Genomic DNA, 13,049 nt, shown 5'->3' with positions numbered 1-13,049 from the left:
GGCTGTAGGCTTTCCTGAAGAGGTGGGTTTTCAGGTTCCATCTGAAGGATCCAAATGTGGTTGATAGTCGGACGTGGTGGGGCAAAGAATTCCAGAGGATGGGGGATATTCGGGAGAAGTCTTGAAGGCGGTTGGGTGAGGAGCGAATAAGTGTGGAGGATAGAAGGAGGTCTTGGGAGGACTGGAGATTACGTGAGGGAAGATATAGGGAGATTAGTTCAGAGATATATGGAGGAGACAGGTTATGGATGGCTTTGTAGGTCAGTATTAGTAATTTGAACTGCATACGCTGAGGGAATGGGAGACAGTGAAGAGATTTGCAGATTTGCAGAGGGGGAAGCGGAGGAGTAGTGAGGAGAGGGATGAATTAGTCGGGCAGCAGAGTTAAGGATGGACTGGATAGGTGCAAGGATGTTAGCAGGGAGGCCACAGAAAAGTATGTTGCAGTAGTCAAGGCGGGAGATGATGAGGGCATGCAGAAGAATTTTAGTAGATTGATGGTTGAGGAAAGGACGGATTCTGGAGATATTTTTGAGCTGGAGGCGACAGGAGGTGGAAAGAGCTTGGATGTGCAGTTTGAAGGACAGGGCAGAGTCAAGGGTTACTCTGAGGCAGCGGACTTCCAGTACGGGGGAAAGCGTGATGTCCTTTAATGCGATAGATAGGTCAGGTAAGGAAGATCTATGAGATGGAGGAAAGATGATGAGTTCAGATTTGTCTACATTGAGTTTGAGGAAGCGAGAGGAGAAGAAGGAGGATATGGCTGATAATAATAATAATAATTTTTATTTATATAGCGCCAACATATTCCGCAGCGCTTTACAAATTATAGAGGGGACTTGCACAGACAATTGACATTACAGCATAACAGGAATACAGTTCAAAACAGATACCAGGAGGAATGAGGGCCCTGCTCGCAAGCTTACAAACTATGAGGAAAAGGGGAGACACGAGAGGTGGATGGTAACAAATGCTATAGTTATTCGGACCAGCCATAGTGTAAGGCTCGGGTGTTCATGTAAAGCTGCATGAACCAGTTAACTGCCTAAGTATGTAACAGTACAGACACAGAGGGCTATTAACTGCATAAAGTGAATGAGAACATTTTTTTTTTTTTAAATAGGCCACACAGGGATCCTTACATTAATGCATTGAGGCGGTAGGCCAGTCTGAACAAATGAGTTTTTAGGGCACGCTTAAAACTGTGGGGATTGGGGATTAATCACATTAACCTAGGTAGTGCATTCCAAAGAATCGGCGCAGCACGTGTAAAGTCTTGGAGACGGGAGTGGGAGGTTCTGATTATTGAGGATGCTAACCTGAGGTCATTAGCGGAGCGGAGGGCACGGGTAGGGTGGTAGACCGAGACCAGAGAGGAGATATAGGGTGGTGCTGAGCCATGGAGTGCTTTGTGGATGAGGGTAGTAGTTTTGTACTGGATTCTGGAGTGGATGGGTAGCCAGTGTAATGACTGGCACAAGGTAGAGGCATCGGTGTACCGATTGGTGAGGAATATGATCCTGGCAGCAGCATTCAGGACAGATTGGAGCGGGGAGAGTTTGGTAAGAGGGAGGCCGATTAGTAGAGAGTTACAATAGTCCAGACGAGAATGAATAAGTGAAACAGTAAGAGTTTTTGCAGAGTTGAAAGTAAGAAAAGGGCGAATTCTAGAAATGTTTTTGAGATGCAGATAAGAAGAGCGAGCCAGTGATCGGATGTGGGGGGTGAATAAAAGGTCAGAATCAAGGATGACCCCAAGGCAGCGGGCATGTTGCTTTGGAGTAATGGTGGAACCGCACACGGAGATGGCAATGTCAGGCAAAGGTAGGTTAGTAGAAGGAGAGAACACGAGGAGTTCAGTTTTTGACAGGTTTAGTTTCAGATAGAGGGAGGACATGATGTTAGAGACAGCGGTAAGACAATCACTGGTGTTTTCTAATAAGGCAGGCGAGATATCAGGAGCAGAAGTGTATAATTGGGTGTCATCAGCATAGAGATGGTACTGGAAACCAAATCTACTGATTGTTTGTCCAATAGGGGCAGTATACAACGAGAAGAGGAGGGGGCCTATGACTGATCCTTGAGGAACCCCAACAGTAAGGGGAAGGTGAGAGGAGGAGGAACCAGCAAAACATACAGTGAAGGATCGGTCAGAGAGATAGGAGGAGAACCAGGAGAGAACGGTGTCCTTGAGGCCGATGGAGCGGAGCATAGTGAGGAGGAGCTGATGATCCACAGTATCGAATGCTGCAGAGAGATCCAAGAGAATAAGCATGGAGTAGTGACCATTAGATTTAGCTGTTAGTAGGTCATTAGAGACTTTAGTGAGGGCAGTTTCAGTAGAGTGTAAAGAGCGGAAGCCAGATTGAAGAGGGTCTAGAAGAGAGTTATCTGAGAGATAGCGGGTAATACGGGAGTGGACCAGGCGTTCGAGGAGTTTAGAGATGAAGGGAAGATTAGAGACAGGTCTATAATTAGCGGCACAGTTTTGGTCGAGGGATGGTTTTTTAAGTAATGGATGTATGATGGCATGCTTAAATGAGGAGGGAAAAATAGACACTCCGAGATTCTGGGCAGCAGAGAGGTGACGTCTGGGCCAGAGAGGTAGATCTGAGTGTCGTCAGCATAAAGGTGGTACTGGAATCCATGAGACTTTATGAGTTGTCAAAGGCCTAGTGCATAGATTGAGGAGAGTAGGGGTCCTAGAACAGAGCCTTGGGGGACTCCAACAGAGAGAGGGTGGGATAAGGAGGTAGTGTGGGAGTGGGAGACGCTGAATGTGCGGTTGGAAAGGTATGAGGAGATCCAGGATAGGGCGAGGTCTTTGATGCCAAAGGAGGAGAGAATCTGTAGTAGGAGGCAGTGGTCAACTGTGTCGAAAGCAGAGGACAAGTCTAGAAGGAGTACAGAGTATTTTCCGTTAGCTTTGGCTATAAGTAGGTCGATAGTGATTTTGGTCAGGGCTGTCTCAGTTGAGTGATGGGGGCGGAAACCAGATTATAGATTGTTAAAGAGCAAGTTATATGAGAGGTGGGAGGAAAGTTCATTGTGGACGTGCTGCTCCAGGAGTTTGGAAGCGAATGGGAGCAGCGATATTGGGCGATAGCTGGACATATCTGTTGGATCGAGGGTTGGCTTTTTAAGGATAGGCGCGATTGTGTCATGTTTGTAAGCAGAAGGGAAGGTGCCAGAAGTTAGTGATAGGTTGAAGAGGTGGGTTACGGATGGGATACGTGTGGTGGTGAGGTTGGGGAGGAGGTGGGATGGGGTCAAGTGCACAGGTGATGAGGTGTGATTTGTAGAGGAGACAATTAAGTCCTCCTTCAGTGATGTTGGATAGGGAGGTTATGGGGTTTGGGCATTGGTCTGGTATACAAAGGGGTTGTGGTGGTTGAACAATGAAGACTTGCCTTGCTTGGTCAATCTTATTTTTAAAGTGTGTGGCAAAGTCCTCAGCAGAGATGAGGGAGGTTGGAGGGGGCAGTGGGGGGCGGAGAAGGGAGTTAAAGGTTTGGAATAACTGTTTGGGGTTGTAGAATAGGGAAGATACGATGGTTGTTAAGTAGGCCTGTTTAGCAGAGGTGAGAGCAGATTTAAAAGCGAGTGTTGCCTGTTTGAATGCAGTGAAGTCATCTTGTGAATGGGTTTTATTCCAACGCCGCTCTGAAACTGTCCTTTCCTTCTTAATTCTCTTTCTCTAGGAGCTGTAGCAACTCTGGCTACACGGCCCCCTGCAGTCCTGCTGACACTCACTGTCCGACTGCCCTCTCCTCTATCCTCTGACAGACTGCTCACTAACTTCCTTTTTCTCCAGACCAAAATATAGGGAAAATACAGAGAGTAGAACGGCACTAGAGTAGAACGTCTCCAAGCAGTCAGGACTATTAGCAGACAGCTGTGTATACAGGCGCCACAATCAGTATGGGAACCGGTGCTCTGCATAAATATCCAACAAGAAATTCATCAACAGCAGAGCAGAAGAAAATATGCGGCACTCACCCCAGGATAACTGTGAAGATTGTGGTCTTTATTGGAGAAAAATGCAAGTTACATCCATCAGGACATCAGGTATATACGAGGGTGCGGTATAGGAGCTCGGACGACGGCCGTTTCGCACACACAGGTGCTTCGACGGGTCCGGACCCGTCGAAGCACCTGTGTGTGCGAAACGGCCGTCGTCCGAGCTCCTATACCGCACCCTCGTATATACCTGATGTCCTGATGGATGTAACTTGCATTTTTCTCCAATAAAGACCACAATCTTCACAGTTATCCTGGGGTGAGTGCCGCATATTTTCTTCTTCTCTGCTGTTGATCAAAATATAGGGAAGCTCCCCTTTATCCGGGTTCAGAGCTCCCCTTTCTGGCCTGGAGTGTGAACATGTTGTGCGCATGTGATTACCTGATAAAAGAGATCTTTCATCGCTTCCAAGCGTGACATTACTCTCCCCGTGGGGAAAGCAATGCCACTGTGATGACCAAGACCCTGGGGCGTCACAGAGAGCCCAGCAAACAAGCTCTCCATGCAAGTGTCGCGACTGTGACTCTCTGTAGAAAAATCTCTCTAGGATGGGGCATCACTTTTTGATCAGCATGGTGTCGACATCAGGGACCCCCCCACTGATCCTGACAATCTAGTTGACGCAGTGTCGGTGTATCTCCTTTTCCTGCACCTCTGGCAGCCCGTCGGGAAGGATCTGAAGCCAAGCCCATTTAAGTAAATGTGCATCCTTGAACAGACGGGTGTCTAGAAAGAATAGGACACCGCACTAAATCAGCTTCATTCTCAGGATTGGTGACGATCTCGGAGATATCAGAGCAATATACTGTATTATTAAAACATACTAAATAGGAAGGTCAGGTATAGGCTTTATTCACAACATTAATCTATTCTTAATGTCTGCAACATACTGTGTGGCCGAAGGATTTCTAAGTGTACTTTCACACTAGCGTTTTTTTAAATCCGTCACAATGCGTCGTTTTGCAGAAAAAACGCATCCTGCAAAAGTGCTTGCAGGATGCGTTTTTTCCCTATAGGCTTCTATTGACGACGCATTTGCGACGGATTGGCACACTTCGCATCCGTCTTGCGACGGATGCGTCGTGCTTTGGCGGACCGTCGGGAGAAAAAAACCCTACATGTAACGTTTTTTTCTCCCGACGGACCGCTTTTTCCGACCGCGCATGCGCGGCCGGAACTCCGCCCCCACCTCCCCGCACCTTACAATGGGGCAGCGGATGTGCCGGAAAAATGCATCCGCTGCACCCATTGTGCAATGCAGCAAACGCTAGCGTCGGAATCTCTCCCCGACGCATTGCGACGGGGAGATTCCGACGTTAGTGTGAAAGTAGCCTTAATGTGTATTGTCCGATGGCCAGCTCTGATATGTGCTACAGTACAAGTTTTTCTGGGGCATACAGCACCCACAACAAAAAGGAAAGACCTTCATGGTATAAGTTTATTTCTATTCGCTGTCTCTGCATAGTAGAAGAGGGTTTCTTTGTGAGTTAAAAAAAAAGAAAAGAAAGAGTGCCAACATAAAAGGACACCGTATTGACATCCGTAAGGTGAATAAAGTTTTGCTTGTTGGTGCGTTAAGGATTTTTTTGAGACAAATGTGGTCACATAATGAGATGGGAACAAAGAGGCCTCCAGATGTGGGATAGTGAGCACCTGGAGATGGTTCTTAGCGCAAAAAAAAAAAAAAAACAACGCAATGGGGAGAATAAGTGTGTGCATTCTATCGTTTTAAGGGTATGTGCACACATTGCGGATTCTCTGCGGATCCATAGCGTTTTTTGCAGTGCAGAAACGCTATAGATCCGCAATTGATTTACAGTACAATGTAAATCAATGAGAAAAAAAAATGCCGTGCACACGTTGTGGAAAATCCGCTGCGGATTAAAAGAAGTAGCATGTCAGTTCTTTTTTGTGAATCTGTAGCATTTTTGCACCCATTCCATTATAGAAAACCGCAGGGGTAAAAAACGCAGCAAATCCGCAAGAAAACCTCAGCAAAAAATGCACAAAAAAAGCTACGGAATCGCACAAAAAAATGCAACAAATCCGCAGGTGCGTTTTTGTGCCAGGAGAGGCAGAATCCGCAGCAGAAATTCCTAAGCCTAATCCGCAACGTGTGCACATAGCCTAAATCTCATTCACTTTGCTGGTACCGTAAAATGCAGTCTTTTTACTCCAGAAAAAAAAGGCACGCGTGAGCATGCAGGATGTGCTCATTCGGCTCCGCTCGCCATAGAGAGCCGGCTCTTTCAGCTCATGCAACAGCTTTTTTTAAATAGAAATACATTTTACACTGTCATCGTTCCTGGTCTTTGCCTGTAGAGTGACAGCCTCATTACAGTATACACCTGTATAAGTCTCTAGTGAAGCAGTGCAGACTGTTTTTTTAACATTGCTGTTTCCTCAGATTGTTAGCTCTTATGAACAGAGCCCCTGCTACTCGGTTGTAGTCTTAACATGCATTACTTTCTAATATGTGGTGTTTTTTGTACATGTCCTTTCTGGATTAGTAAGTGCTGTGATGTGTTGGCGCTGTATAAGATTATAATTCATAAAATTAAAGGCATGTTGCAAGCACTGTGCTAACACACACTGTACACACACAGTATACACACTGTACACACACTGTATACACACACTGTACACAAACTGTACACACACTGTGCACAAACTGTAAACACACACACTGTACACACACATACACTGTACTCACACACAGTACACATACACTGTACACAAACTGTTAATTCACAAACTTTACACACACATTACCCAAACTGTACACACACACTGTACACACACACACTATGCACACACACAGTACATACACTACACACACTGTACACACCCGGATGTGAATAGGGGGAATGTGCAGTAGTTGGCTATGGCCATTAAATATAAGACAGAGCAGCTCTGTAAGGCAGTAGTTCCAGCTGGCACCATGAACAGCTGACTGGCAGGGTGGTAGATATCGCCCCCCACTGATCAGACATCGCTGACCTATTCTAAGGTTAGCCAGTGTTAGGCCGGGGTCACACTAGAGAGTTTTACGGACGAATGAGAGGCGCAAAAACAACGCATTGCACACGGAGCAATGTTTCTCTATGGGGCAGCTCCTATCTGCCGTATATTTTGCAGCCATTATTTTACGGGCTGATAAAATCGCAGCATGCTGCGTTTGTCAGTGTACTGCGCAAAAAATCCGCCAATGAAAGTCTATGGGGCGAGAAAAATACAGATTACACACGGACCATCAGTGTGACTTGCAAGAAATACGCAGCAGTGTTCTATAGAAAAGCCGGTAATTCAGTGCGGTGTACAGTAATATCACACTGACAGGTTAGAACAGAATAGCTAAAATAATTGTCTACACATAGTATAGGTATATATATATATATATATACTAGATGGTGGCCCGATTCTAACACATCGGGTATTCTAGAATGCACAACCACGTAGTATATAACACAGCCCACATAGTATATAGCAAAGCCACGTAGTATATAACACAGCCCACGCAGTATAACAGCCACGTAGTATATAGCACAGCCCATGTAATATATAGCACAGCCACGTAGTATATAACACAGCCCATGTAGTATATAGCATAGCCACATAGTATATTGCACAGCCACGTAGTATATAACACAGCCCACGCAGTATATAACACAGCCCATACAGTATATAAAAGCCACGTAGGATATTGCACAGCCCACGCAGTATATAACACAGCCACATAGTATATTGCACAGGCACGTAGTATATAGCACAGCCACGTAGTATATAGCACAGCCCACGTAGTATGTAGCACAGCCCACGCAGTATAAAACACAGCCACGTAGTATATTGCACAGGCACATAGTATATAACACAGCCCACGTAGTATATAGTACAGCCACGTAGCATATAACAGCCCACGCAGTATATAACAGCCCACGCAGTATATAACACAGCCTACGCAGTATATAACACAGCCCACGTAGTATATAGCAATGTGGGCACCATATTCCTGTTAAAAAAAAAACAATTAAAATAAAAAATAGTTATATACTCACCTTACATCGGCCGCCGGATCCAGCCAAGGCCTTTCCCGCTCCTCGCGACGATCCATTCCCTGTAATGCCTAGCGACAACAACCCGTGATCATGTAGCGGTTTCGCGAGACCGCCACGTGATCACGGGTCATTGCTGCAATGCATTATTGGGATCAGATTGTGAGGAGCGGGAAAGGCTGCAGGGGACTTCGGAAGGTGAGAATCTAATGGGTTTTTTTTAATATTATTTTTAACATTATATGTTTTTACTATTGATGCTGCATAGGCAGCATCAATAGTAAAATGTGAAGCGGTGTTTAAATCCCGCCCCAATCTCGCTGATTGGTCGCGGCTGGCGGGCCGCGACCAATCAGCGACCCAGGATTTCCGTTACAGACAGACGGAAGTTAGAAACAGACAGAAGTACCCCTTAGGCAATTATATATATAGATATATGTGTCATTAAGACTCATATACTGTATATATATATATATATATATATATATATATATTTAATACAGCGCTAGATAGCTTAAAAGCCGGTAATTCAATTGCTGGCTTTTGCTATCTCCTTATCAAACCCGACAGGATATGAGACATGATTACATACAGTAAACCATTTCATATCCCTTTTTTTTACATATTCCTCACTGCTAATGTTAGAAGTGTCTGTGTGCAAAATTTGGTGGCTCTGTTAAAATAAAGGGTTAAATCATGGAAAAAACTAGCGTGGCTCCCGCACAATTTTCTCCGCCAGAGTGGGAAAGCCAGTGACTGAGGGCAGATATTAATAGCCTGGAGAGGGTTCATGGGTATTACCCCTCCCCTCCTCCCCCCGGCTAAAAATATCTGCCCCCAGCCACCCCAGAAAAGGTACATCTGTAAGATGCGCCTATTTTGGCACTTGGCCACTCTCTTCCCACTCCCGAGTAGCGGTGGGATATGGGGTAATAAAAGTTTAATGTCACCTTGCTAATGTAAGGTGAATTAAGCCTGGTTAATAATGGAGAGATGTCAATAGGTCATCTATCCATTATTAATCCAATAGTAGTAAAGAGTTAGTAATGCACACACACATTATGAATAAAGTATTTTAATGAAATAAATACACACAAAAAAAAAATGAACAAGGGCTGGATTGGGAAAGACTTCTGTACACCACCAAGTGAAAACAGCGAAACATAATCTCCAATACATTCTCTTTTTTGGGGAGGTGTATTCTCATGCACCTCTTCACAACCACTCATGGGTATATGCTTCCAGATTTGGTCTGTTTCTTGTTATCCTCCTCCTTATCCTCATCATCCACAACCAGTAGAGCACCTGGGAGAACGGATTCCGTGATGCCAAAGTCCCATTTCTTTTTTTTTTGGGCAAGGGTGTATTTATGATGCCTGTTACTAATAGGAAACCAAAACAATTGTTACACAGGGGAAAATGTCATAAAAAAGAGATGTATGTCTATTATTCCCATTTATTCTTATATTGTCCATTTTCCCTATCTCTGGACAGTTCTCTAATGAGGTAGTGTATACCTCTACAATAGAAAATAATTCAAAGACTTTTATATTATATAATATTAACCTGTGTTCGCCCCTCCCTTTTGTTATTTACTTTCATCGTTGGATTCACATTTTTCATGTATTAATTTTATTTCATCATGATTTATCTTTATGTCTCCTCATTCTCCACCACTAGATCACCAGGCTCAACCTCTTGTATGCTGCTACAGACAGTCAATTTTTGGGCAAGGGTGTCTATGATGCCCATAGTATATTTTTAAACAATTTACCTCCATGGAGAAATGTTTGTCAGCCCATACACTTAGTGTATGGCCATTACAAGTCTAGGAGACCAGCTCATTTAAATTGGGCCTAGTTTTCAATGAGGCCTTCATCAATGTCCCCTCATTCTCCACTACTAGTTCACCAGGCTTAACGTCTTATGTGCTGCTACAGACAGTCAATTTTTGGCAAGGGTGTCTATGATGCCCATGAAATATTTTTAACAAATTTAACCTCCATGGGCAAATGTTTGTCAGGCCATGCACTCCATTACAATTCTCAGAGACCCACACCCCTACATTGGGCCTACTTCTTAGCTTGGTTTCCTGCAATATCTCTTCCTTATCTCTGACTACATGACCTGGGTGTACGTGTTCTGTACTGTTATAGGCCGGTGAATGTTGGGCAATAGGGGCTGTGATGGCAATAGTATATTTTTAAAAAAGGTACCCCCCATTGGGGAATTGTTTATCAGCTCATGCACTCCTTTACAAGTTTCAGAGACCCACATCCCTACATTGGGCCTACTTCTTAACTCTGTTTCCTGCAATGCCTCTTCCTTACCTGCCACTAGATGACCAGGGTTAACGTGCTTTGTACTATTATAGGCCGGTGAATTTTGGGCAATTTGGGAATTTTAAAAAGTACCCCGTATTGATGAAACCACATCCTTGTTGGCAAAGACTTTAAAACATTTGTGTACCTTAAAGAGCTCACATGAAAAGCTCCTTTTTGTGTTGCCTGGTTGCTCACATTGGACACAATACACTTCATATAAATTTGATAAAGCAATGCTGTTAGTTTGGCTCAGTAGTTCATTACAAATATTTCTTTGTCCACTATATTAGTTTCTCTCCTTGAGAGCCATAACTTTGGCTGCATCAAATGGTAAGGGTTCAATACAAAAAAATGATGGCTGAATGCTTGTAGATGCAGAGGACTTAATCAATTTTGGCTGAAATAACTTGTACGAGGGAGACTGCATGTCCCTTCTTTCTTTCTAGAATAATAAACAGGAATAATAATAAATGCTCTTTTTATCTGTAATTATTTGAAAGGATGTCAGATCATCTATTGTGTCTCCAATATTTACTACACAGCGGAACGCAACAGTTATGGAAAATGGAGGTTAGTCACAGTTAGTTTTTAGAACATCTTGACATTCTTGCAGTTCTCACTTTTATTTCCGGAATACATAGTAGCAGCTACATTTAACATTACTTACCTATAGATACTGTTCAAGAAGATTGTCATGATTATACAGAGTACTCAATGAGTTAAGCTTACGTTTTTCCAGAAAGGTTAAATATAGTTATGATTGCTGTTAATAGTGTAGTGCGAATATACAAATGGGGATTTGGAATCCAAATTAAAAGATACCAAATGCATTCAGACAATTACATAGCTGCATTTCTTGTAAAACATTTACAGATGTGACAGACAATCCTCATGGTGACACAATCTTGAGAAATGTTTGTTTATTCACTTCACAAACAGTTCTAAGCTTCTATGTGTCTGTTGTTTGGCATTGTAAAACATTAAGGTTTTCTGAACCTCTGCCTATGGTAGTTGTATCTAAATCCTTGTGGCTTTTATATTCTAAGGCAGTGTTCCCCAACTCCGGTCCTCAAGAGCCACCAACAGGTCATGGTTTCAGTATTTTCTTAGTATTGCACAGGTGATAATTGCATCACCTTCACAGGCAATAATTCCATCACCTGTGCAATACTAAGGAAATCCTGAAAACATGACCCGTTGGTGGCTCTTGAGGACCGGAGTTGGGGAACACTGTTCTAAGGGTTTATGGCCCCTTGTCTGATGACTCCATGATATCTCAGTTTCATCCGACCTTGAAAGCTGGCCACTTGAAGGGCTGGGTGAAACTAGAGTTACTACATAGTGTAAATCACTATATAAGACCAGAGAAACATGACTAAGACAGATGCCAAAACTAGGGTACCTGTACATGTACAGTGTGCTCATACCTGCATAATTGGGGATGCCCATGCAGTGTAGGTAATCTCCCAGGGCTTCTCTGTCTTGGTGTTGCTTCTCTGATATTCCAGACGGATGATGTTTAAAAGCCTCTTGGTGATCATGTAAGTATATTGTAAGTAGTTAATCTTTAGATATACTTAATCATTATATTTATGTAATCCAAACCTTGTACTTAACCTTTGTATGTTAACTTATACAAAAGTGTATGCACTCATACTATCCAATCATACTATTCCTTGAATTTTGTACTTTGAAATAAAATTGCATTGTATTGCAAGTATTAGCCTTTTTTAAAGCCGAATCTGAACCTTAGTGTTAAAAAATTGGCAAATAAAAATGCCAAATTCTCTTGTAAATCATTTTGCAAAGAGGGAACCATCATACCATTAAAAAAGACAAAAAGTTGATCGTCCTTCAATGTAGTGCATCCTGCTCTCAACATATTGTCGGGATTCCATTACCATTTGAAAACCAAGAAAGGGTTTGACAGCTTGAGGTTTCATGGTACACAGTTTGTTTGTTTTATTTCAAAGTAACAGTCTCCTGTCTCCAATCACGTCATTCAGACTGCATCGTTGGGTATTCTCAAAAGCTTAACTGAAAACAGACATCATTTGGTGTTACATTAGTAAACTTTATAGTCTTTCAAGGGTATAAAGTATGTGATTTTTTATTTCAACATTGAGAAATGGATTTGGGAAGAACGCACTTTTCTGCCATTTAAAAAAAAAATTGTTTGGAACCATGCCTTGTTTAACGTCCACCATCTTGCAATGTTCGATCTTTGCCTACAGTTTAACAGTTCACTGAATGCTTTTCTTTTCCATCAGAAGATGATTTCAGGGAAGCAACATTATTTTCTTTATTTGATACAATAATAGCTGGAAAAGAATATGATCATCAAGTGTTTCTGTGGAGAAAACGCACACTTTGCATGGAGGTTTCATTAATTTTTTTGGTGTGGAAATGCCATTTACGGTACTTTTATATGTTGGAAATCTTGCACTGAAGCCCCATTAATAATCAATTGGGTAGATTAAGGTAGACCTTTTATGTCTATCATTGGCGACTTATGGATGTACAAAATGCATATTGTGAAGTCGATTTTCATGGGCCCATCCAGTATGTGGGTTCCAAGGCGTAATGGGGTGCATATGAATTGGTAGCAGGGCAGGCCTTGAATTCAATGCAACAATTTTTCAGGAGTCCCCC

This window comes from Ranitomeya imitator, chromosome 9 (assembly GCF_032444005.1).
Source record: "Ranitomeya imitator isolate aRanImi1 chromosome 9, aRanImi1.pri, whole genome shotgun sequence".
NCBI lineage: Eukaryota > Metazoa > Chordata > Amphibia > Anura > Dendrobatidae > Ranitomeya > Ranitomeya imitator.
The sequence above is the reverse complement of the archived record's forward strand: the minus strand, read 5'-3'. Positions refer to the sequence as shown.